This window comes from Tachyglossus aculeatus, chromosome 5 (assembly GCF_015852505.1).
Source record: "Tachyglossus aculeatus isolate mTacAcu1 chromosome 5, mTacAcu1.pri, whole genome shotgun sequence".
In the NCBI taxonomy this organism is placed as follows: Eukaryota; Metazoa; Chordata; class Mammalia; order Monotremata; family Tachyglossidae; genus Tachyglossus; species Tachyglossus aculeatus.
In genome coordinates this window covers 59,248,428-59,272,945 of record NC_052070.1, presented here as the reverse complement: position 1 = coordinate 59,272,945, position 24,518 = coordinate 59,248,428, and the positions used below count along the sequence as shown (strand labels likewise).

The 24,518-nt window shown below is 48.2% G+C and overlaps 1 non-coding gene and 1 pseudogene across 1 annotated transcript; one reads left to right on the top strand and one right to left on the bottom strand.

Moving 5' to 3' along the window:
• Nucleotides 1-3,120: 3,120 nt before the first annotated feature.
• LOC119928790 lies at nt 3,121-19,886 on the bottom strand (annotated as a pseudogene).
• LOC119929273 lies at nt 19,717-19,854 on the top strand. The gene has a single exon (XR_005451405.1). It is a non-coding gene; the product is annotated as a small nucleolar RNA SNORA7 (small nucleolar RNA).
• Nucleotides 19,887-24,518: the final 4,632 nt, after the last annotated feature.

The following is a 24,518-nucleotide window of genomic DNA, read 5'->3' as shown; positions in this document are numbered from 1 at the left end:
TCACTGTCATTCATTCAGTCATTCAATCGTATTTATTGAGCGCTTACTGTGTGCAGAGCACTGTGCTAAGCGCTTGGGAAGTCCAAGTTGGCAACATATAGAGACGGTCCCCGACCCAACAGTGGGCTCACAGTCAAGAAGGGGGAGACAGACAACAAAACAAAACATATTAACAAAATAAAATTAATGGAATAAATGTGTACAAATAAAATAAATAAATGGAGTAATAAATACGTACAAACACATATACATATATACAGACACATATACATATATACTGTCGCCCTCAAACCCCAGGAGGCAGAAGAAAACTCCTACAGAACCACCATTCCTGTCGCTTCCAGCCTTCCCCTGTTCGGGAGGACTCCTGGATTTTCCAGTTAATTAATGGTAGGAATAGAACTACTCATGGCATCTACCGAGAGTCTACCAGGTGCGACACATTGTATTAAGGTTTGATAAAGTGCAACAGAATCGATCCATTGGGGGTGTTTTGTTGTCTGTCTCCCCTTTCTAGACTGTGAGCCCACTGTTGGGTAGGGACCGTCTCTGTATGTTGCCAACTTGTACTTCCCAAGCGCTTAGTACATTGCTCTGCACACAGTAAGCGCTCAATAAATACAATTGAATGAATGAATGAATATTGATTGAGTGCTTACTTTGTGCACAGCAGTGAACTAAATGCTTGGAAGAGTAGATAGACTTGATCTCTGCTCATAATTAGCTAGCAGACTAGAGGGGGAGTCAGATATTAAAATATAGGACAGGTGGGTTGTAACTAAGTGTTGTGGGGCTGAGGTAAAAGTGAATATCAAAGGGCTTAAGGAATATAGATCCAAGGGCATAAGTGATGCAGAAGGGAGATCCTAGACAGGAATAAGTCAGGAAAGGCCTCTTGGAAAAGATGTGATTGTAGTAGAGCTCTGGAGGTGGGGAGAGTCGTGATCTGTTGAATATTCATTATTGAGGGCTTACTGTGTGCAGAGCACTGTACTAAGCCCTTGGGAAAGTACAATTCAATAATAAACAGTGACATTCCCTGCCCATAACGAGCTCACGGTCCAGAGTATGAAGTAGGAAGGAGTTCCGGGACAGAGGGAGTAAGTGTACTTCCCAAGCGCTTAGTACAGTGCTCTGCACACGGTAAGCGCTCAATAAATACGATTGAATGAATGAATGAATGAGAAGGATCAATCAATCTGTCGTATTTATTGAGCGCTTACTGTGTGTAGAACACTGTACTAAGCGCTTGGGAAGTTGGCAACATATAGAGACGGTCCCTACCCAACAGTGGGCTCACAGTCTAGAAATACGACCAAAGTAGAGGAAGTAGCTGGCAATAAAACAGCCAAGAGTGTGGATTGAGTTGGAGTAAATCAGTGAGGTAAAATAGGCAGGGGAGAGCTGATTGAGTGCCTGTTTGATGTAGAGGTGGATGGGCAACCATTGGTGGCTTTTGAGGAGAGATGTGACAGAGTGGTTTTTCAGAAAATCATCCAGGCGAGAGACAGGAAGCAGAGAGGTCAGCAAGGAAACTCATGCAGTAGTCGAGACAGGCTAGGCTAAGTGCTTAGATCAGTGTGGTGGCAGTTTGGATGGAGATGAAGGATTACAGAGAGGCTGTGAAGGTAGAACCAGCAGGATTTGTTGACAGTCTGAAGATGCAGTTGAATGAAAGAGATGAGTTGAGGATAATGCCAAGGTTATGGGCTTGTGGGCCAAGGTGGTGCTACCTACAGTTATGGGAAAGTCTTGGGGAGGACAGGGTTTGGGTGGGGAGATGAGAAGCTCTATTTTGGACACGTTAAATTTGAGGTGTTGATGGGAAATGCATCTTTTAGACTGTGAGCCCACTGTTGGGTAGGGACTGTCTCTATATGTTGCCAATTTGTACTTCCCAAGCGCTTAGTACAGTGCTCTGCACACAGTAAGCGCTCAATAAATACGATTGATGATGATGATGATGAAGTAGAGATGTCCGGAAGGCGGGAGGAAATGCTGGACTGTGGAGAAGGAAAAAAGTCAGGGCTGGAGAGGTAGATTTGGGAATAATCCATATGGAGGTGATAGTTAAAGCTGCGGGAGCAAATGAGTTTTCCAAGGGAGTGAGTGAGATCCAGGATTGAGTCTGAAGGACTCCTAAGGTGAAAGGAGGGGGGAGCATTCATTCATTCAATCGTGTTTAGTGAGCGCTTACTGTGTGCAGAGCACTGTACTAAGCACTTGGAAAGTACAATTTGGCAAAAAATAGAGACAATCCCTACGCAACAACGGGCTCACAGTCTAGAAGAGGAGTCTGAGAAGAGAGACTGAGAATGTGAGGCCAGAGAGATAGAAGAGCCAGAAGAGGACAGTGTCTATGAAGCCAAGATTAGATACTGTTTGAGAAGAGGGTGGTCCACGGTGTGGAAGGCCTCTAGACTGTAAGCTCTCCGTGGGCAGGGAATGTGTCTGTTTATTGTTATAAAGCACTCTTCCGAGCACTTAGTACAGTGCTTTGCACACAGTAGTGCTCAATAAATATGATTGAATGAAAGAATGAGAGGTAGAGGTGGATTAGGATGGAATAGAGGCTGTGGGATTTTGGCAAGAAGCGGGTCATGGGTGACCTTTGAAAGGACAGTTTCCATGGAGTGAAGGAAGAAGAAGCCACTTGCAGTGCTTTGCACACAGTAAGTGCTCAATAAAGATGATTGAATGAAAGAATGAGAGGTAGAGGTGGATTAGAATGGAATAGAGGCTGTTGGATTTTGGCAAGAAGCGGGTCATTGAAAGGACAGTTTCTGTGGAGTAAAGGAAGAAGAAGCCACTTGCAGGGGCCCAAGGAGAGCATTAAAGGGAGAGGAAGTGGAGAGAGCAAGTGTTGACATCTCACTCCAGGAGTTTGGAGAGGAATGTTAGGAGGGACATAGGGTGATAGAGGAGCCAAGGGGTCAAGGGAGGGTTGTTTTTTTTTTTTAGGAAAGGGGATACATGGGCATGTTAGAAAGCAGTGGGAAAGGAACCACTGGAGAGTGAACAGTTGAAGATGACAGTTGGGAAGGGAAGAAGGGAAGGGGCAAATGTTTTCCTAAGGTACAAAGGGATGGGATTGGTAGCACAGGTGGAAGGGGTAGATTTTTAAGAAGAGGTGCAAAATTTCCTCTCGAGACACTTCTGAAGAAGCTGGGAGAGTAGAAGGAGGGGCGGGAGGAAGGTGGGACTGTAGAGGTATCTGGAGATTTTAGGGAGATCATCCTTGATGATTTCAAGTTTTTTGATGAAATAGTTGGCCAGGCCATTAGGGGCTGTGTACTCGACGACTCTTTCTCTAACAGAGACACCAGGAGCTTGAGATGGTGGTTCTTCCGAGCACGCACCCTCCATCTGATACCCATGAGTCCTGGGTCCCTCCAGTGACTCAGCATGGACCAACTAACAATCAATTAGTCAATCGTATTTATTGAGCGCTTATTATGTTACCGACAGGCTCAGTGGAAAGAGCCCGGGCTTTGGAGTCTGAGGTCATGGGTTCAAACCCCGGCTCCACCACTTGTCTGCTGTGTGACCTTTGGCAAGTCACTTCACTTCTCTGGGCCTCAGTTCCCTCATCTGTCAAATGGGGATGAAGACTGTGAGCCCCCCGTGGGACAACCTGATCACCTTGTAAGCTCCCCAGCGCTTAGAATAGTGCTTTGCACATAGTAAGCGCTTAATAAATGCCATTATTATTATTATTATTGTACTTCCCAGGCCTTTGTACAGTGCTCTGCACACAGTAAGTGCTCAATAAATATGATTGATTGAATGAATGAATGTGCAGAGCACTGTACTAAGCGTTTGGGAGAAGGTAGGACGTTCTGGAGAAACTATATCCGTAGCGTGGCCATCAATTGGAAACAACTCAACGGCATTTGATAATAATAATGCAATTTCCCAGGTTCGCCCACAAAGTGGCAGCATTGGTCTTGATGTGGAAAGTCCCCCACTCCAGCAAGGTCGTTGTAATAATAATAATAATAATAATAATAATAATAATAATAATAATAATAATAGTTAAGTGCTTTCTATGTGCTAAACACTGTTCTAAGCGCTGGGGTAGATACAAGGTAATGAGAAGCAGTGTGGCTCAGTGGAAAGAGCCCGGGCTTTGGAGTCAGAGGTCATGGGTTCAAATCCCGGCTCCGCCACTTGTCAGCTGGGTGACTTTGGGCAAATCACTTCACTTCTCTGAAGCAGAGAAGCAGCATGGCTCAGTGGAAAGAGCCCGGGTTTGGGAGTCAGCGGTCATGCGTTCTAATCCCAGCTCCGCCACTTGTCAGCTGGGTGACTTTGGGCAAGTCACTTCACTTCTCTGGGCCTCAGTTACCTCATCTGTAAAATGGGGATTAATAATAATAATAATGGCATTTATTAAGCGCTTACTATGTGCAAAGCACTGTTCTAAGCGCTGGGGAGGTTACAAGGTGATCATGTTGTCCCACAGGGGGCTCACAGTCTTACTCCCCACTTAACAGATGAGGGAACTGAGGCACACAGAGAAGTTAAGTGACTTGTCCCAAGTCACACAGCTGACAAGAGGCAGAGCCAGAATTTGAACCCCAGACCTCTGACTCCAAAGCCTGTGTGCTCTTTCCACTGAGCCACGCTGCTTGATTAAGACTGTGAGCCCCCCGTGGGACGACTTAATAATAATAATAATAATGGCATCTATTAAGCCATCTATTAAGCATCTATTAAGAAGAGAAGCAGCTTGGCTCAGTGGAAAGATCAGGGGCTGTGGAGTCAGAGATCATGGGTTCGAATCCCGGCTCTGCCACATGTCTGCTGTGTGACCTTGGGCAAGTCACTTAACTTCTCTGAGCCTCAGTTCCCTCATCTGTAAAATGGGGATGAAGACTATGAGCACCACGTGGGACAACCTGATCACCTTGTATCTCCCCCCCAGCGCTTAGAACAGTGCTTTGCACATAGTAAGCGCTTAACGAATGTCATCATTATTTATTATTATTATTTCTCTGGGCCGCAGTTACCTCATCTGTAAAATGGGGATTAAGACCGTGAGCCCCCCATGGGACAACCTCATCACCTTGCAACCTTAGAACAGTGCTTTGCACATAGTAAGTGCTTAATAAATGCCATCATTATTATTATTGTAACCTCCCCAGCACTTAGAGCAGTGCTTTGCACATAGTAAGTGCTTAATAGATGCCATTATTATTATTATTAAGTGGTCCCACGTGGAGCTCACAGTCTTAATCCCCATTTTACAGATGAGGTAACTGAGGCCCAGAGAAGTGAAGTGGCTTGCCCAAGGTCACACAGCTGACAAGTGGCGGAGCTGAGATTGGAACGCACGACCTCTGACTCCCAAGCCCGTGCTCTTTCCACTAAGCCATGCTGCTTCTCAATAACTTAAGCACTTACTATGTGCCAAGCACTGTACTAAGCACTGAGGTAGACACAACCGAATCTAGCTGGACACGGTCCCTGCCCCATATGGGGGGAATCAATCCTCATTTTCCATGTGAGGTAACTGAGGCACAGAGAAGCAAAATGACTTGCCCAAGGTCACACAGCAGACAATAGTAATAATAATAATGATGATGGCATTTACTAAGCGCTTACTATGTGCAAAGCACTGTTCTGAGTGCTGGGGAGACAAGCGGTGGAGCTGGAATTAGAACTCATGACCTTCTGACTCTCAGGCCTGGGCTCCATCTATTATGTCACGCTGCTTCCCTGTGGATCTGTATCCAGGTGGGCGCCCACTGTGGCAAAAACTTTTCCAGATTTTCCCTACACGTCCTGGTGGAAATGAAGAGGGCAAGCCCACCTCCTGGCAGAAGCGAGTGCGCTGATAATAATAATAATAATGACGTTTATTAAGCGCTTACTATGTGCAAAGCACTGTTCTAAGCACTGGGGAGGTTACAAGGTGATCAGGTTGTCCCACGGGGGGCTCACAGTCAATCCCCATTTTACAGATGAGGCAACTGAGGCCCAGAGAAGTGAAGTGACTTGCCCAGAGTCACCCAGCTGACAATTGGCAGAGCCAGGATTTGAACCCATGGCCTCTGACTCCAAAGCCCGGGCTCTTCCCACTGAGCCACGCTGGAATCCCTCACCCCAGTCAGCCGGGAGAGAATTAAAGGAGAGGATTAAAGGGAGAGGAAGTGTTGACAACTCACTCCAGGAGTGAGGTGTACCAGCAGCTGGGAAGCAGTGTGGCTGATTAGCTTGTGTCTACCCCAATGCTTAGAACGGTACTGGACACCTAGTAAGTGCTTAAAAAATGCCATTATCGATCAATCAATCAATCAATCGTATTTATTGAGCGCTTACTGTGTGCAGAGCACTGTACTAAGCGCTTGGGAAGTACAAGTTGGCAACACATAGAGACAGTCCCTACCCAACAGTGGGCTCACAGTCTAAAATGGGGGGGCAGAGAACAAAACCAAACATACTAACAAAATAAAATGAATAGAATAGATATGTACAAGTAAAATAAATAAATAGAGTAATAAATATGTATTATTACTATTATTATCTCGGGGCAGCTGACTGGGCAGGGACTCTTCCTCCCCTCCCTCGCCTCCCAGGGGTCTGCCTGTATTACAGGGCAAGGGTCATAGGGTCAGACCCCCCAAAACCCACTGACTCAGTGGCACTCATTCTTCCCAGTTGCTCTTTCCCCCTCCAGGCCAGAGCTGAGCAGACCTCCTTTCATTATTTGTTCATTTTCCCAGGGGCCGGGGGGCAGAGGTCAATCACTGGGATTTTAGGCCAGGAGGGGAAAGAAGAGGAAAACCTATTCCAACCTTTAACTCTGCAAGGTTTAGGCTGAGGCAGCTTGGAGGTTCGATCAGGATCAGATCAACGGCAATCAACCCTTCCCGTGCCCCTTCCCAACCCTCCCCCTAGCCTGGAAAAGTCACAGCAAAAGAGGTCCCAAGCCCAGACCCCATCCGGGTTCCTCCCTTCCCTTTCCAGTCCTCCACCCGCAAACCTGAAGGATTTTTTTTTATGGAATTCGTTGAGCGCTTACTACGTGTTAGGCACTGCTCTAAGCACTGGAGCAAGCTAATCGGGTTGGACATCATCCGCGTCCCATGGGGATCTCACAGTCTTCATCCTCATCTTGCAGAGGAGATACCTGAGGGATGGAAAAGGGAAGTGACTTGCCCAAGGTCACACAGCAGACACGTGGGGGAGGCTGGATTAGAACCCAGGTCCTTCTGACTTCTAGGCCCAGTGCTGTATCCATTAAGCCGCGCTGCGGGTTTGAGGAGCAGCTGCTCACGGTACGACTTCATCCACGCGTGTGTCTTGGCGGGACAATTCATTTATTCATTCAATCGTATTTATTGAGCGCTTACTGTGTGCAGAACACTGAACTAAGCGCTTGGAAAGTACAATTCGGCATCGGATAGAGACAATCCCTACCCAACAATGGGCTCACAGTCCAGAAGGGGATCTTTTACCCAATCACACCCTCTGCCCACGAAAACCCAGGGGTGCACCAATTCTGGCCCCTTGTTATTCGGGCGAGCTCTACTCAGCCACTGATGGTTAACTGGGGATCATCATCATCATCAATCGTATTTATTGAGCGCTTAGTATGTGCAGAGCACTGTACTAAGCGCTTGGGAAGTACAAATTGGCAATATATAGAGACAGTCCCTACCCAACAGTGGGCTCACAGTCTAAAAGGGGAGACAGAGAACAAAACCAAACATACTAACAAAATAAAATAAATAGAATAGATATGTACAAGTAAAATAAATAAATAAGTAAATAAATAGAGTAATAAATATGTACAAACATATATACAGGTGTTGTGGGGAAGGGAAGGAGGTAAGATGGGGGGATGGAGAGGGGGACGAGGGGGAGAGGAAGGAAGGGGCTCAGTCTGGGAAGGCCTCCTGGAGGAGGTGAGCTCTCAGCAGGGCCTTGAAGGGAGGAAGAGAGCTAAGCTTGGCGGATGGGCAGAGGGAGGGCATTCCAGGCCCAGGGGGATAAGTTACGTACCACCTCTCAGCAGGTTTCATGCTTCATTTGTTTTTTGCAGAAGTGGAGATGCTTTGCAAGGAGCCATCCACACTCTCTGGCTCAATCCCCCTGAACCCTGTTGCATGAATTGCAAGACAGCCAGTATGGTGATGATGCCATCATTGACTCAGCAGCGATCCTAGAACCCTCCTCCTCCTCTCCAGAGGGTCTCAGGGAAAAAAAACAAACAGAAAACCCAGCCCTCCAACCTACTCGTTCATTCATTCATTCAATCGTATTTATTGAGCGCTTACTATGTGCAGAGCACTGTACTAAGCGCTTGGGAAGTACAAGTTGGCAACATATAGAGACGGTCCCTACCCAACAGTGGGCTCACTGTACCTCAATCTCATCCATCTGGCCATCGACCTCTTGTCCACATTCTCCCTCTGCCCTGGAACTCTCTCCTTCATATTCAACAAAGCGTCCCACCTTCGTAGCCTTATTAAAAACACATCTCCTTCAAAAGACATTTCCAGATGGAGCCCTCATTTCCCCTATGCCCGCTCCCTTCTGCTTCACCCTTGCATTGGATCTGTACCTAGACTGTGAGCCTGCTGTTGGGTAGGGACCATCTCTATATGTTGCCAACTTGTACTTCCCAAGTGCTTAGTCCAGTGCTCTGCACACAGTAAGCGCTCAATAAATACAATTGAATGAATGAATGAATACCCTTTAATCACTTGCTATTCACCCCACCCTTTCCCCCCCAACACTTCTGTCCATATCCATAATTTATTTTAGGGTCTGTCTCCCAGGGAACATGGCCATAGAAAAGTGGCGTAGTGGAGTGGATAATAATAATAGTAATAATAATAATAATAATAATGGCATTTGTTAAGTGCTTACTACATGCAAAGCACTGTTCTAAGTGCTGGGGGGGATACAATGTGATCAAGTTGTCCCACGTAGGGCTCACAGTCTTAATCCCCATTTTTACAGATGAGGTAACTGGGGCTCAGAGAAGTTAAGTGACTTGCCCAAGGTCACACAGCAGACTGGTGGTGGAGCCGGCATTCAAACCCACGACCTCTGACTCCAAAGCCCGGGCTTTTTCCACTGAGCCACGCTGCTTCACTAGCCTGGGGGTCAAAAGGTCATAGCATCTAATTCTGGCTCTTCTACTTGTCTGCTGGGTGACCTTGAGCAAGTCACTTCACTTCTCTGTTCTTCTAGACTGTGAGCCCACTTTCTAGACTGTGAGCCCACTGTTGGGTAGGGACCATTTCTATATGTTGCCAACTTGTACTTCCCAAGCGCTTAGGACAGTGCTCTGCACACAGTAAGCGCTCAATAAATACGATTGATTGATTGACTGATTGTTCTTTCATCTGTAAAATGGGGGCTAAGACTGTGAGCCCCCTTGTGGGACGGGGACTAGGTCCAACCCGATTAGCTTGTAATAATGATAATAATTATGATGGCATTTATTAAGCACTTACTATGTGCAAAGCACTGTTCTAAGCGCTGGGGAGGTTACAAGTGTTCAGGTTGTCCCACGGGGGCTCCCAGTCTTAATCCCCGTTTTACAGTTGAGGTAACTGAGGCACAGAGAAGTTAAGTCACTTGTCCAAAGTCACACAGCTGCCAATTGTCAGAGCCGGGATTTGAACCCATGACCTCTGATTCCAAAGCCCGGGCTCTTTCCACTGAGCCACGCTGCTTCTCTATGAATCCACCCCGGCACCTAGTACAGAGCCTGGCACTTAGTAAGTGCTTAACAAACACTATCATCCTCATCATGTCTACCAGCTCAGTGGAAAGAGCCCGGGCTTTGGAGTCAGAGGTCATGGGTTCAAATTCCGACTCTGCCAACTGTCAGCTGTGTAACTTTGGGGAAGTCACTTCACTTCTCTGGGCCTCAGTTACCTCATCTGTAAAAATGGGGGTGAAAACTGTGAACACCCCCTGGGACAACCTGATCACCTTGTAACCTCCCCAGCACTTAAAACAGTGCTTTGCACATAGTAAGTGCTTAACAAATACCATCATCATCATCATCATCATTATTATTATTATTATTATTATATGCTCCTGAGCACTTACAAGAGTTTCCAGTACTCTACCAGTCTCGGCTATGGGAAGGACAGTCAAGCAGAAGCAGCGTGGCTCAGTGGAAAGAGCACGGGCTTTGGAGTCAGAGGTCATGGGTTCGAATCCCGGCTCCACCACAAGTCTGCTGTTTGACCTTGGGCAGGTCACTTAACTTCTCTGAGCCTCAGTTACCTCATCTGCAAAAATGGGAATTAAGACTGTGAGCCCCATGTGGGACAACTTGATCACAATGTATCCCCCCCAGCGCTTAGTACAGTGCTTTGCACATAGTAAGTGCTTAACAAATGCCATTATTATTATTATTATTATTATTATTACCCATTCCATTCCTAGCTTGGCCAGTGGAAGGCAATTTGCTGCAAGTCAACTCACCTGTGCTGAGCAGCAGTGGCCTGGGAAAGAGTCGAGGGCAGAGACTCAAGTTGATGGCACGGAAGAAGGCAATGGTAAACCAAGAAAACTATTAATACATTACCAGAACGATTGCAGGAGGAGATGGGGCATTCTGGGAGAGATCATCATCATCATCAATCGTATTTATTGAGCGCTTACTGTGTGCAGAGAACTGCGCTAAGCGCTTGGGAAGTACAAATTGGCAACATATAGAGACAGTCCCCACCCAACAGTGGGATGGATCCATGAGTCGTTGTGGTTTGGAAATGACTCAACAGCACAAGACAAGCACTTAGAATAGTGCCCTGTACCCAATACGCACTCAATAAAAACCATTGATTAATTAATTGGCTGATCCCCTGGTCGGAGTATACCCCCAATTGGGCATCCCTCCAGACCCTCCCCAACTTGAGAGTCCCTCACCAATGATGTAAACACACAAGACGAGCCTGAATGAACACTAGACACACAAAATTTTATTCTCAGCCTCCAGTGTGATGCCTTAGGCTCCACCGAAAACAGTTCCCATCGATGATTACAAAATCAGTGTTACACGCACGCGCATAAACCCATCAGAATCCTTCAAGGATGATAGCAAACACCCTCCTCCAACGGCTGCTCTCCCAGAAGAACGACAACAACGAAGAAAACCCGTAAATAGGATTGGTACATTTTGCCATCTGTGCAATCCAACTTGTACTTCCCAAGCGCTTCGTCCAGTGCTCTGCACACAGTAAGCGCTCAATAAATACGATTGAATGAATGAATCCTGGCAATAAACATTCCTTAATGCCAGCCCAAGCTGGTACTCGCTTTCCTATTAGGATACCCAACCAAGACTCGCCTTTATGAAAGGCACTGGCCACCACCCCAAACCTCGTCCATCCCCCTTTCTTCAGATGGGAAGAACAAGACACTCCCATTTGGGGAAAAATCATAGTATCTATCGAGCACCCCCTGGGTACACCACTCTGTACTAAGCACTTGGGAGAATCACCACAAAGGAGAGGCCAAATCCCTGCCCACAAGGAGCTTACCCTCTTACCCAAATAAGCTACAAATATCAGAGCGGCCTCTATCACGTCGCCTGGCACTTCCTGGAAGTGGCCCAGGCAGACCAGGCCAGGTCATCATCATCATCAATCGTATTTATTGAGCGCTTACTGTGTGCAGAGCACTGTACTAAGCGCTTGGGAAGTACAAGTTGGCAACACCTAGAGACAGTCCCTACCCAACAGTGGGCTCACAGTCTCCCGGCTCGGGCTCACATTTGGCCGGTTCCACAGCTCTCAGAGGAGTCAGGGCAGTGAGGCCCTTTCCTGCTCCCTCTGAGAACAGTTTTCCCACCATCATCATCATCATCAATCATATTTATTGAGCGCTTACTATGTGCAGAGCACTGTACTAAGCGCTTGGGAAGTACAAGTTGGCAACTTATAGAGAGAGTCCCTACCCAACAGTGGGCTCACAGTCTAAAAGACAGGGAGACGCCCCTCCTCGGAGCTGGAGGAGCGGGAGTCCGAGCGCAGAAATGCTTCCTAATACACCGTAGAGGAGTGGAAGACATCACCTGATCACCTTGTAACCTCCTCAGCTCTTAGGACAGTGCTTTGCACATAGTAAGCACTTAATAAATGCCATCATTATTATTATTATTATTATTATTATACCAGTCAGACTTTCCTCTGGATTCAAGGGCGGAGATGCCCCTTGTAGTCAGTCCCGACTGGATTACCAGATAATTATTATTATACCAGTCAGACTTTCCTCTGGATGCAAGGGCGGAGATGCCCCTCGTAGTCAATCCCGACTGGATTACCAGATAATTATTATTATACCAGTCAGAATTTCCTCTGGATTCAAGGGCGGAGATGCCCCTCGTAGTCAATCCCGACTGGATTACCAGGGCTGCCGGAGGCTGGGTTCCTCAGGAGTGGCCGCTTGGATGTGGAGGATCAGGCAAGAGAGGGTGTAGGGGTTTTATTCCGGGCTGCCAGCATCCCAGATTGGGACTTCCCAAAGTGACCCCACATTTTCAGTTGCTTGTCTGCACTGGCCCAACGGAGGGACAGATACAGGAGAGAGTCAGCGAGGCAATGGGTGATACCAGCTCTGTAGTTCTGATGCGGGCTTTTGGAGCCACACCTGAAAACTGAAGAGAAAAGAAGAAGTGGTGGGGGAAGGGTTAGTCTTTACGAAGCGCTTAGTACGTGTCCAGCCCATTGTTTGGTGCAGGATAGTCCGCTAGATTGTAAATAATAATCATAATGGTATTTGTTAAGCGCTTACTACGTACGAAGCACTGTTCTAAGTTCTGGGGGGATACAAGGTGATCAGGTTGTCCCACGTGGGGCTCACAGGCTTCATCCCCATTTTCCAGATGAGGGAACAAGGCACGGAGAAGTTAAGGGACTTGCCCAAGGTCACACAGCTGACAACTGGCAGAGCTGGGATTTGAACCCACGACCTCTGACTCCCAAGCCCGGGCTCTTTCCAATGAGCCACTCTGCATCTCTCTCTATAGTGGAAATTCTAGAGTAGAAGGGAGTGTCTGTCTGTTTGTTTTAATGGTATTTGTTAAGCGCTTAGGAAGTGCTGGGCACTGGGGTAGATAAAGGGTAATCAAGCAATCATGTCTATTGAGCGCTTACTGTGTGCAGAGCACTGTACTAAGCTCTTGGGAAGTACAAGTTGGCAACACATAGAGAAGGTCTCTACCCAACAGTGGGTTCACGGGTGATCAGGTTGTCCCGCAGGGGGCTCACAGTTTTAATCCCCATTTTACAGATGAGGTAACTGAGGCACACAGAAGTGAAGTGACTTGCCCAAAGTCACACAGCTGACAGTTGGCGGAGCCAGGATTTGGACCCATGACCTCTGACTCCAAAGCCCGGGCTCTTTCCACTGAGCCACACTGCTGATGGGAGCTGATGGGAGCTGGCACTTAGTAAGCACTTAACAAATACCATCATTATTATTATTATCATTATTATTAATAATTCCTTGCAATCAGGGATCGGGGTCTACTAATGTACTCTCCCAAACACCTAGTGCAGTGTGCTACACACATTAAGCACTCAGTAAATACCTTTGATTGTTTAACTCCTTAAGGGCCGGGATCAAGTCTACTTATTCTATTGTACTCTCCCAAGGACTTAGTACAGTTTTCTGCACAAAGTGCTCAATAAATATCATTGATTGATTGATTGATTGATCACCAGATAGGGCACAGGGCCTGTTCCACATGGGGCTGTCTTAGAAGAAGGAAGTACAGATGCCCTCATCCCCATTTTACAGATGAGGAATGTGAGGCCCAGGGCTCTGCCACACGTCTGCTGTTTGACTTCAGGCCAGTCACTTCACTTCTCTGGGCCTCAGTTACCCCGTCTGTAAAGTGGGGATTGAGACTGTGAGCCCCACATGGGACAGGGACTGTGTCCAACCTGATTTGCTTGGATCTACTCCAGCACTTAGTACGGTGCCTGGCACCTAGTAAAATACCACAATTATTATTATTAATAATAATTGGCCATGGCCAAACCGGGATTGGAAGCCAAGCGTCCTCCTTGCCAGCCCCCTGGACGCTCTGGGCAGCCTCGCGGCCTCCTGGATAAGGGCCCGTCCTCGATGACAGGCCTGGTGCGCTCACCTCGGCTGTGTTCACGGGAGCTGACGGTTGTGTCCAGGATGTCAGCCTTCTCCAGCTTGGAGCGGGGCTGGTGCCTCTGGAACTCGGTGTCCAGCAGTGTCGGTGTCAGCTGCTCGATGCTGCCGTTGATGTGGTCCTGGTGCATCTTCTCCACCACGGGCTTCCTCAGCTGCCCAAGGAAGGAAGGGCAGAGGGTGTGGTCAAGGCTTGCTGCATGCCCCTACCTCTTCTTCCCTGACCCTTCTTAACCTCCCCCGCCTCCCTCCTCCCTTTCCCCTCTCTTCTTCCTCCCTTTCTCCTCTCTCCCTCCTCCCTGCCTCTCTCCTCCCTTCCCCTTCTTCCTCCTCCTTCCCATTCTCCCTCCTCCCTCACCTCTGCCTTCCTCTTCCCTTCTCCCTACCTTTCTCCTCCCTTACTACTCTCCCTCTTCCTCCCTCGCCCCTGTCTCCCTCTACCCTTCCCTCTCTCCCTCCTCTTTCCCCCTTCCCTCCACCTTTCCTCTCTCCCTCTTCTCCCTCCTCCTTGTCCCCCCCTCTCCTCCCTGTCTTCTCTCCCTCCTCCCTTCCCCCTCCCTCCCTTTTCCTTTCCTCCATTCCCTCCTCTTTTTTCCTCTCTCCCTCCTCTCTTTCTCCCTCTCTTCTCTCCCTCCTCCCTTTCCTCCCCCTCCTCCCTTTTCCCCCTCCCTCCTCTCTTTCTCCCTCTCTTCTCTCCCTCCTCCTTTTTCCTCTCTCCCTCCTCCCTTTCCTCCCCCTCCTCCCTTTCTCCTCTCTCCCTCCTCCCTTCCTCCTCCCTCTCCCACTCCCTCCTCCTTTTTCCTCTATCCCTCCTCCCTTTCCCCTTCTCCCTCCTCCATGTCCCCCTCCGTCCTCCCTTCCTCCCCCTCTCCTTTCTCGCTCCTCCCTTTCTACCCTCTCCTTTCCCTTCCCTTTCTCCTCTCTCCCTCCTCCCTTCCTCCCTCTCCCACTCCCTCCTCCTTTTTCCTCTCTCCCTCCTCCCTTACCTCCCCCCTCCTCCCTTTCTCCCTCTCCCTCCTCCCTTCCTCCCTTTCTCCCTCCCCCCTTCCTCCTCCCTCTCCCACTCCCTCCTCCTTTTTCCTCTCTCCCTCCTCCCTTTCCCCGTCTCCCTCCTCCATGTCCCCCTCCCTCCTCCCTTCCTCCCTCTCTCCTTTCTCCCTCCTCCCTTTCTACCCTCTCCCTTCCCTTCCCTTCCCTTCCCTTTTTCTCTTCTCTCCCCCTCCCTTCCCTTTCTTTCCCTTCCCCTTCCCCTTCCCCTATGTCCATCCCCTTTTTTCCCCATCCCCGGCCTCCCTCCTCCTCTGTCCCCCGTGGCCGGGCTGGAGGGATGGCCTGGCGGGGTGGACCGTGGGACTGGGGGCGGGGGGGGGACCCTCCCCTCCTCCCGGCCCCGGGCTCACTCCTCCTTACTTTCCTCGGAGGGGTCCTGCTGTGCCTGGTGCCCGGGCCTGGCGGGCCGGGCTTGTGGCCGGGGATGCTCGGGGGTCCCTCATTTATGGCCCCTCCTCCTCTTTCCCACAGTGTCGGGCCAATCCGGGCTCCGGCCGGCCCGCCGGGGGCGGGGGAATAGCTGGCTTTCCCAGAGGAACAGGTGGACGGGAGGGGGGCTCGGGAGAGGGATGCCAACTTGGGCCAGGCACCAGATTGGGTAGGGACCGTCTCTAGATGTTGCCAACTTGTACGTCCCAAACGCTTAGTCCAGTGCTCTGCACACAGTAAGCGCTCAATAAATACGATTGAATGAATGAATGGTCCGTCTACCCACCCCTCAATATGCTGCTTTGGACCAGGACAGTGCAGCCCCCGAGGAGTCTCTTCCCTCCCCTCTCCTCTCTTTTCCCTCATTCATTCATTCAATCGTATTTATTGAGCGCTTACTGTGGGCAGAGCACTGGACTAAGCGCCTAGTACAAAGTAAAAGGAAGGAAAGTAGGAAAGTAAGTACTTAGTGAATGTAAGGAGCTTTCCCTCCTCTCCCCTCCCCTGCCGTCGCTGAAATTGCCATTGGGGAAAAAATGATAATAATTGTGACATCTCACAGCACTTGTGTATATTTGTACATATTTATTATTCTATTTATTTTATTAATGATGTGTATATAGCCATAATTCTATGTATCTGTTTTGATGCTATTGAGGCCTGTCTACTTGTTTTGTTGTTTGTCTCCCCCCTTCTAGACTGTGAGCCCGTTGTTGGATTCTGTTGCCGAATTGTACTTTCCAAGTTCTTAGTACAGTGCTCTACACACAGTAAGCGCTCAATAAATACGATTGCATGAATGAATGAAATACCTACTATGCGCCAAGCACTCTACTACACACTGGGATGGACACAAGATAACCCTTTGGAAGCAGCCCCTGTCCTATGCGGGGCTCACAGTCACAGAACAGGTATTTAATCCCCGTTTTATGGTTCAGGAATCTGAAACATAGAGAAGTTCAGTTTTTTTTTTGGGGGGGGGGGTTAATGGTATTATGCGCTTACTATGTACCAGGCACTGTCCTAAGCACCGAGGTAGATATAATGTAATAATAATAATAACGATGGTATTTGTTTAGCACCTACTTTGTGACAGGCACTGTACTAAGCGCTGGGGTGGATACAAGCAAATCGAGGTGGATACAGTCCCTGTTCCATGTGGCGCTCACAGTCTCGATCCCCATTTTACAGATGAGGGAACTGAGGCACAGAGAAGCAAAGTGACTTGGCCACGGTCACACAGCAGGCAAGTGGTGGAACCAGGATTAGATTCCATGACCTTCTGATACCCGGGCCCGTGCTCTAGCCACTGAGCCGTGGACACAGTCCCTGCCCCACATAGGGCTCACAGTCTAAGTAGAAGGGGATAGCTATGGAATCCCCATTTTACAGATGAGAAAATCTCCAGTGGCTGCCTGTCAATCAAGCAAAAACTCCTCACTCTTGGCTTCAAGGCTGTCCATCACCTTGCCCCCTCCTACCTCACCTCCCTTCTCTCCTTCTCCAGCCCAGCCTGCACCCTCCGCTCCCCTGTTGCCGCTCACCTCCTCACTGGGCCTCGTTCTCTCCTGCCCACCATCGACCCCCGGCCCACGTCCTTCCCCTGGCCTGGAATGCCCTCCCTCTGCACATCCGCCACGCTAACTCTCTTCCTCCCTTCCAAGCCCTACTGAGAGCTCACTTCCTCCAGGATGCCTTCCCAGACTGAGCTCCCTTTTTCCTCTCCCCCCTCCCCATCCCCCCCCGCCCTACCTCCTTCCCCTCCCCACAGAGCCTGTATATATATTTGTACAGATTTATTACTCTATTTTACTTGTACATATTTACTATTCTATTTATTTTGTTAATGATGTGCAATTAGCTTTAATTCTATTTGTTCTGATGATTTTGATACCTGTCTACATGTTTTGTTTTGTTGTCTGTCTCCCCTTTCTAGACTATGAGCCTGCTGTTGGGTAGGGAACGTCTCTATATGATGCTGACTTGTACTTCCCAAGTGCTCTGCACGCAGTAAGCCCTCAATAAATACGATTGAATGAACGAATGAATGAAGCAGAGATAAGTTAAATGATTTGCCCAAGGCAAATGGCAGAGTGAAGATTTGTACCTATGTCCTCCGACTCCCAAGCCTGGGTTCTTTCTGCGAGACTGTGTGACTAAATTAACCTTTGCCATTTCCTCCAACCTGTTTCTAAGGGCTGGGGGCAGTGGGTGGGGGAGAAAAGGAGCAGGCAACCTGGGGAACCCGGAACCCAGGAAATCTGGGAATCAGGGAGTGTTTCCTTTGAGAATGGAGCCGGGTTGGTAGGTCTCAGAAGAGGAATTCCATCCTCAGACATGCCCCTTGGGAGCTGAGTGAGGATGGGAGGAGGGAGGAGAAGGGAAGAGGGAGGTGAGGGAGAATCACAAACTCCCCTTGGATCTGCACACCTGAACCATGAAGTTCCCATCAGCAGTGCGGTTCAGTGGAAAGAGCCCGGGCTTTGGAGTAAGAGGTCATGGGTTCAAATCCCAGCTCCGCCAACTGTCAGCTGGGTGACTTTGGGCAAGACACTTCACATTTCTGTGCCTCAGTTACCTCATCTGTAAAATGGGGATTAAAACTGTGAGCTCCCCATGGGACAACCTGATCACCTTGTAACCTCCTCAGTGTTTAGAACAGTGCTTTGCACACAGTAAGCGCTTAACAAATACCATCATTATTATTATCAGCAGCAGCAGGAACCTGGCCTGGCTCCATTATTGCAGATCAAATTGGAGTGAGGTTGTCAGTTCCAGCTCCAAGCACTGTGCTAAACCCTGGGTGAATAATCGACAATCAGCCCAGACATTACCCTTCTTCCATAAAGGAACCACCTAAACGATAAGGAGGGGAGGGTTTTATCCTCTAGACTGAAGCTCCTTGTGGGCTAGGGATGTGTCTCCCAACTCTTTTGTATGCTACTCTCCCGAGCACTTACTAGTATATACTGAGCACTTACTCTGCACACAGTAAGTGCTCAGTATATGCCATTGATTGATTCCCATTACCCCCGCCCTACCTCCTCCCCCTCCCCACAGCACCTGTATATATATTTGTACAGATTTATTACTCTATTTATTTTACTTGTACATATTTACTATTCTATTTATTTTGTTAATGATGTGCATTTAGCTTTAATTCTATTTGTTCGGACTATTTTGACACCTGTCTACGTGTTTTGTTTGGTTGTCTGTCTCCCCCTTCTAGACTGTGAGCCCGCTGTTGGGTAGGGACCGTCTCTATATGTTGCCGACTTGTACTTCCCAAGCGCTTAGTACAGTGCTCTGCACACAGTAAGCACTCAATAAATACGATTGAATGAATGAAAGAATCTCCATTTTAGAGATGAGGAAGCTGAGGCCCAGAGAGGCTCAGAGAGGTTCGAGGACACATGGCAAGCCAGTGGCAGAGCTGGGATTAGAACCAGGAATAAAAGTGAAAATTCCTTTTGCCCAAATGTCAATCGGGAATTGGGGTGTTGGCGATTGGCGATAGAGACTGCTGCCTTCTGTAAGATCCTCCTCTGGACTGGAAGCACATTGTGGGCAGAGAACCTGTCTGCTCATTCTGTCGTACTGTACTCTCCCAAGCGCTTAGTATAGTGCTCTGCACAGAGTAAGTGTTCAATAAATACCACTGATTGATTGACTCTGTGTGGGCCACAAGCGTGAAGTCAGGATTTTCTTCACTCACTTCCAGTTTCCTTTTCCTCACTCACTTCCCAGACTCCTTTTCCTTGAGCTACTGGAGCTCTTCGGCCACTGGACAGTCCCGGGATTAGGTCTCTAGTGAAGAGATCATGGGCCCGGGGGTCAGGGGCCCTGGGTTCCAATCCCAGCTCTGCCATTTAAGCTGCTGTGTGACTTTAGGCAAGCCACTAAATTGCTTTGTGCCTCAGTTTCCTCATCTGTAAAATGGAATTAAATACCTGTTCTCCCTCTCCCTTAGACTGTGAGTCGCATGTGGACCAGTGACTGTGTCCAATAGGATTGTCTTTTTTTTTATTAATGGTGCTTGTTAAGTGCTTACTATGTGCCACACACTTTACTAAGCTCTGAGGTAGATAAAACTTCCCCCTCTCAGGATCGCAGCTGGAGAGTTTCCAGTATTCCACCAGTCTCAGCTATGGGAGGGAGAGTCAAGCAGAAGCATACTTATTCCATTCCTAGCTTGGGCAGTGGCTAGTGAGTGGAAGGCAACATGCTACAAGTCAACACTCACCTGCGCTGGGCAACAACGTCATGGAGAGAGTCGAGGGCAGAGACTCCTGCGCGGAGGAAGGTTATGATAAACCACTTCTGGGTTTTTATCAAGAAAACTCCTACCGCAACGATTCTAGAGGGGGATTCAAGATGCCCCTTCTAGACTGTGAGCCCACTGTCGGGTAGGGACCGTCTCTATATCAATCAATCAATCAATCAATCGTATTTATTGAGCACTTACTGTGTGCAGAGCACTGTACTAAGCGCTTGGGAAGTACAAGTTGGCAACATATAGAGACAGTCCCTATCCAACAGTGGGCTCACAGTCTATATGTTGCCAACTTGTACTTCCCAAGCGCTTAGTACAGTGCTCTGCACACAGTAAGCGTTCAATAAATACGATTGATTGATTGATTCAGAAGGAGGTGGGGCATTCTGGGAGAGATGTCTCCATCGCATCGCTGTGGGTCGGAAACGACTTGACAGCATAAGGCAAGATACAAGCTAATCAGGATGGACACATTCCCTGTCTCCACATGGGGCTCCTAGCCTTAATCCCCATTTTACAGATGAGGTCACTGAGGCACAGAGAAGCTAAGTGACTTGCTCAAGGTCATAAAGCAGACAAGTGGGTAGAGCTGGGGCTGGAACCCAGATCTTTCTGACATCCAGGACTGTGCTCTAACTATGAGACTGTGAGCCCACTGTTGGGTAGGGACTTTCTCTATATGTTGCCAACTTGTACTTCCCAAGCGCTTACTACAGTGCTCTGCACACAGTAAGCGCTCAATAAATACGATTGATTGATTGATTGATTGCTTCTCCGATGGGCCCATTTCCCCCCCCCCACCCCATTCTGGAGGGTCTCCCGTGTCCCCCTGACTTTCCCCTCTCCATTCCTGACTCTCGCCCAGTTAGCCAGTATAGACCATCCAACACCCCCACCTCTCCCCTCTCAACCCAGTAACTAGCACATACCATCCAACTCCTTTTAGTCTTCTCCTTGCTCCCACCTTTTCCTGTTTTTTCACTCTAGAGCCTACAGGGAGGTGATCTAAGTAGGAATTGGAGCAGGTGAAGGAAAGGGACTCGTAGGAATGCTTTCTGGGGGAAGGAGCAAGAGCAAGAAGCTGTTTGTAGAACCAAAGAGAAGCAAGGGGAAAAGAAACCTGGGTGAAACAGCACAGGTTTGGAAATCTGGAGACCTGGATGTGAACTCCAGCTTTGCCACAGGTCTGCTGTGCAGGCTTGGGCAAACCACTGAGCCTCTCTGGGCTTTGATAATACCTGCCTCTCCCTAGCTCTTAGAACATTTGTAAGACAAGAACTATGTCTAATATGATTATCCTTTATCGTGCTTGGCACACAGGAAGTGCTCTGCACACAGTAAGCGCTCAATAAATACGATTGATTGATTGATATGAAGTGCTTAATAAATACTACTGGCTAGAATACATAGGTGGTCTAACAGGATTCAGAAAGGGGAGGGCGGGTCCTTTTATGTAAATAAATGGAAGTGAGTTTAAGAAAGCCGATCACCCCCAAGAGAAGTCTCTGGGTGGAAAAATGGATGGTCGGGGGTGGAGAACTCTGAATTATAAGCAGGAGGACACTGGAGGGTTTTTTTGAAAGGAACAATTAAGTTCGATTTTCCTCTCTACCTTGGCTTAAAAACAAACTCCCCATCTTTCTTCGAACAACCTATTTAGTGTCAAAGAGCAGGCCGTTCCCAAGTTTTCAAAGGCCCAGATAATGCCGAAAGATCAATGCGCTCTGGGGGAAAACGGCCCCCGCAGATGGTGGACCGGGCCCGAAATCGCTGGGGGCCCCAGAGCAGCGTCGCTAATGCAGGGCGGAGGAAGGCACACGTCCTTTGTAGGCCGGCTGAATGCCATCAATAGGGAGGAAAGTGTGGGAAACGCCGAGAAACTCGGGCCCACACTCTGGGGTTAATAGGGGCTTTGTTATGCTGACGCTGGGGATACTTTCCTGACAAACATCACACCCTTCAAGCGCAGGAAGTGTTTAGAAAAGAGGGTTAGTCAGGCTTGCACGCGTGCACGCACACCCATTCTCCTTCTGCCTGGCTCTCTTATCTCCCTCTGTCTTTCTCAGTCTCTAACTCGGCCTCTGTCTCTCCATTCACTCTTGCAATCGTCTTCACTGAGCGCTTACTGTGTGCAGAGCACTGTACTAAGCGCTTGGGAGAGTTCAGTATAAAAATAAGCAGATACATTCCCTCTCTCCTTCGGACACACGCACATGGCTCGATGGAAAGAGCACGGGCTTGAGCGTCAGAGGTCATGGGTTCAAACCCCGGCTCTGCCAGTTGTCAGCTGTGTGACACTTCACTTCTCTGTGCCTCAGTTGCCTCATCTGTGAAATGGGGAGGAAGACTGAGCCCATGTGGGGCCATCTGATCACCTTGTAACCTCCCCAGCCCATAGAACAGTGCTTTGCACATAGTAGGCGCTTAACAAATGCCATCATCATACACACACACCACATAGCCCCACCTCTTTTTAAGGGGTGCTAAATAGGAAATCAAACCACTGCCTTGCTGATACTGATGCAGTCAACAGCGCCTGTCTCACAGTGCTTTGCACATAGTAGGCGCTTAACAAATGCCATCATCATACAGACACACCACATAGCCCCACCTCTTTTTAAGGGGTGCTAAATAGGAAATCAAACCACTGCCTTGCTAATACTGATACAGTCAACAGTGCCTGTCTCACTTTCTCACTGTGCCATGCGCTGATTTTTCCTGGACTTTTTGTTATAATAATAATAATAATAATAATAATTGTGGTATTTGTTAAGTGCTTACTATGTGCAAAGCACTGTTCTAAGCACTGGGGGGGGGCAAGGTAATCAGGTTGTCCCTCGTGGGGCTCACAGTCTTCATCCCCGTTTTACAGCTGAGGTAACTGAGGCACAGAGAAGTTAAGTGACTTGCCCAGAGTCATACAGCTGACAAGTGGCGGAGCTGGGATTAGAACCCACGACCTCTGACTCCCAAGCCCGGGCTCTTTCCACTAAGCCACGCTGCTGTGTGTTCCATGATTTTTTCTTAATTAATCAATCGTGGCATTTATTAAACTATTATTGTGCACAGAGCGCTGTACTAAACACTTGGGAAAACACCCTTATTTTTCCAAAGGGCTTTCACATCAACCATCTCTTTTTATGGTATTTGTTAAGTGTTTACCATATGTCAAGCACTGTTCTAAGCGCTGGGGTGGGTACATGTTAGTTAGGGTGGACACAGTCCCTGACCCACACTGGGGCTCACAGGAGGAAGAACAGGCGTTTAATCCCCGTTTAACAGTTGAAGAAATTGAGGCACAGGGAGGTAAAGTGGTTTGGCCAAGGTCACACAGCAAACAATTGGCAGAGCCAGAATTGGAACCCTGATCCTCTGACTCCAGGCCCGGGCTCTTTCCACTAGACCACACTGCTGCCTGTGAGACAAGTATTAGCCCCATTTTACAGTTGAGAAAATTGAGACAGAAATGTTAAATGACTTTCTTTCTACCAGCTCTCCCCATTTTACCTAACAGCTCCCTTCACTCACTAGAGCCCAGCTCACTCTCTCTGCACCTTCCAAACTAACCTTCTAAATATCTCGTTTTCCACTTTCCCACCTCTGTCCTCCCTCGTGCTTCCCCCCAAATCTATCCATAATGCAGCCTAGTGGAAATCACATGGATCTTGGAGTCCAATGATTTATGCTCTAATTCTGTCTCTGACACTTCAATCACTACTATTTATTGAGCACCCAGACTGAGCCCCCTCCCTCCTCTTCCCCCTCCCCATCCTCCCACCCTACCTCCTTCTCCTCCCTACAGCACCTTTGTATATGTTTGTACAGATTTATTGCTCTATTTTACTTGTCCATATTTACTATTCTATTTAATTTATTTTGTTAATATGTTTTGTTTTGTTGTCTGTCTCCCCCTTCTAGACTGTGAGCCCGCTGTTGGGTTGGGACCGTCTCTATATGTTGCCAACTTGTACTTCCCAAGCGCTTAGTACAGTGCTCTGCACCCAGTAAGCGCTCAATAAATATGATTGAATGAATGAATTGAGCGCTTACCGGTTGTAAAGAACTGTATTAAGTGCTTGGGAGAGCACAATCTAACACAATATAGAGAAACAGAGTGGCTCAATAGAAAGAACCCGGGCTTTGGAGTCAGAGGTCATGGGTTCAAACCCCAGCTCTGCCAATTGTCAGCTGTGTGACTTTGGGCAAGTCACTTAACTTCTCTGGGCCTCAGTTACCTCATCTGTAAAATGGGGATTAAGACTGTGAGCCCCCCGTGGGGCAACCTGATCACCTTGTAAGGTCCCTAGCGCTTAGAACAGTGCTTTGCACATAGTAAGTGCTTAACAAATGCCATTATTATTATTATTATTCATTCATTCATTCATTCAATCGTATTTATTGAGCGCTTACTGTGTGCAGAGCACTGTACTAAGCGCTTGGGAAGTACAAGTTGGCAACATATAGAGATGGTCCCTACCCAACAGTGGGCTCACAGTCTAGAAGGGGGAGACAGAGAACAAAGCAAAACATATTAACCAAATAAAATAAATAGAATAAATATGCACAAATTAAATAAATAGAGTGATAAATATGTACAAACATATATACATATATACAGGTGCTG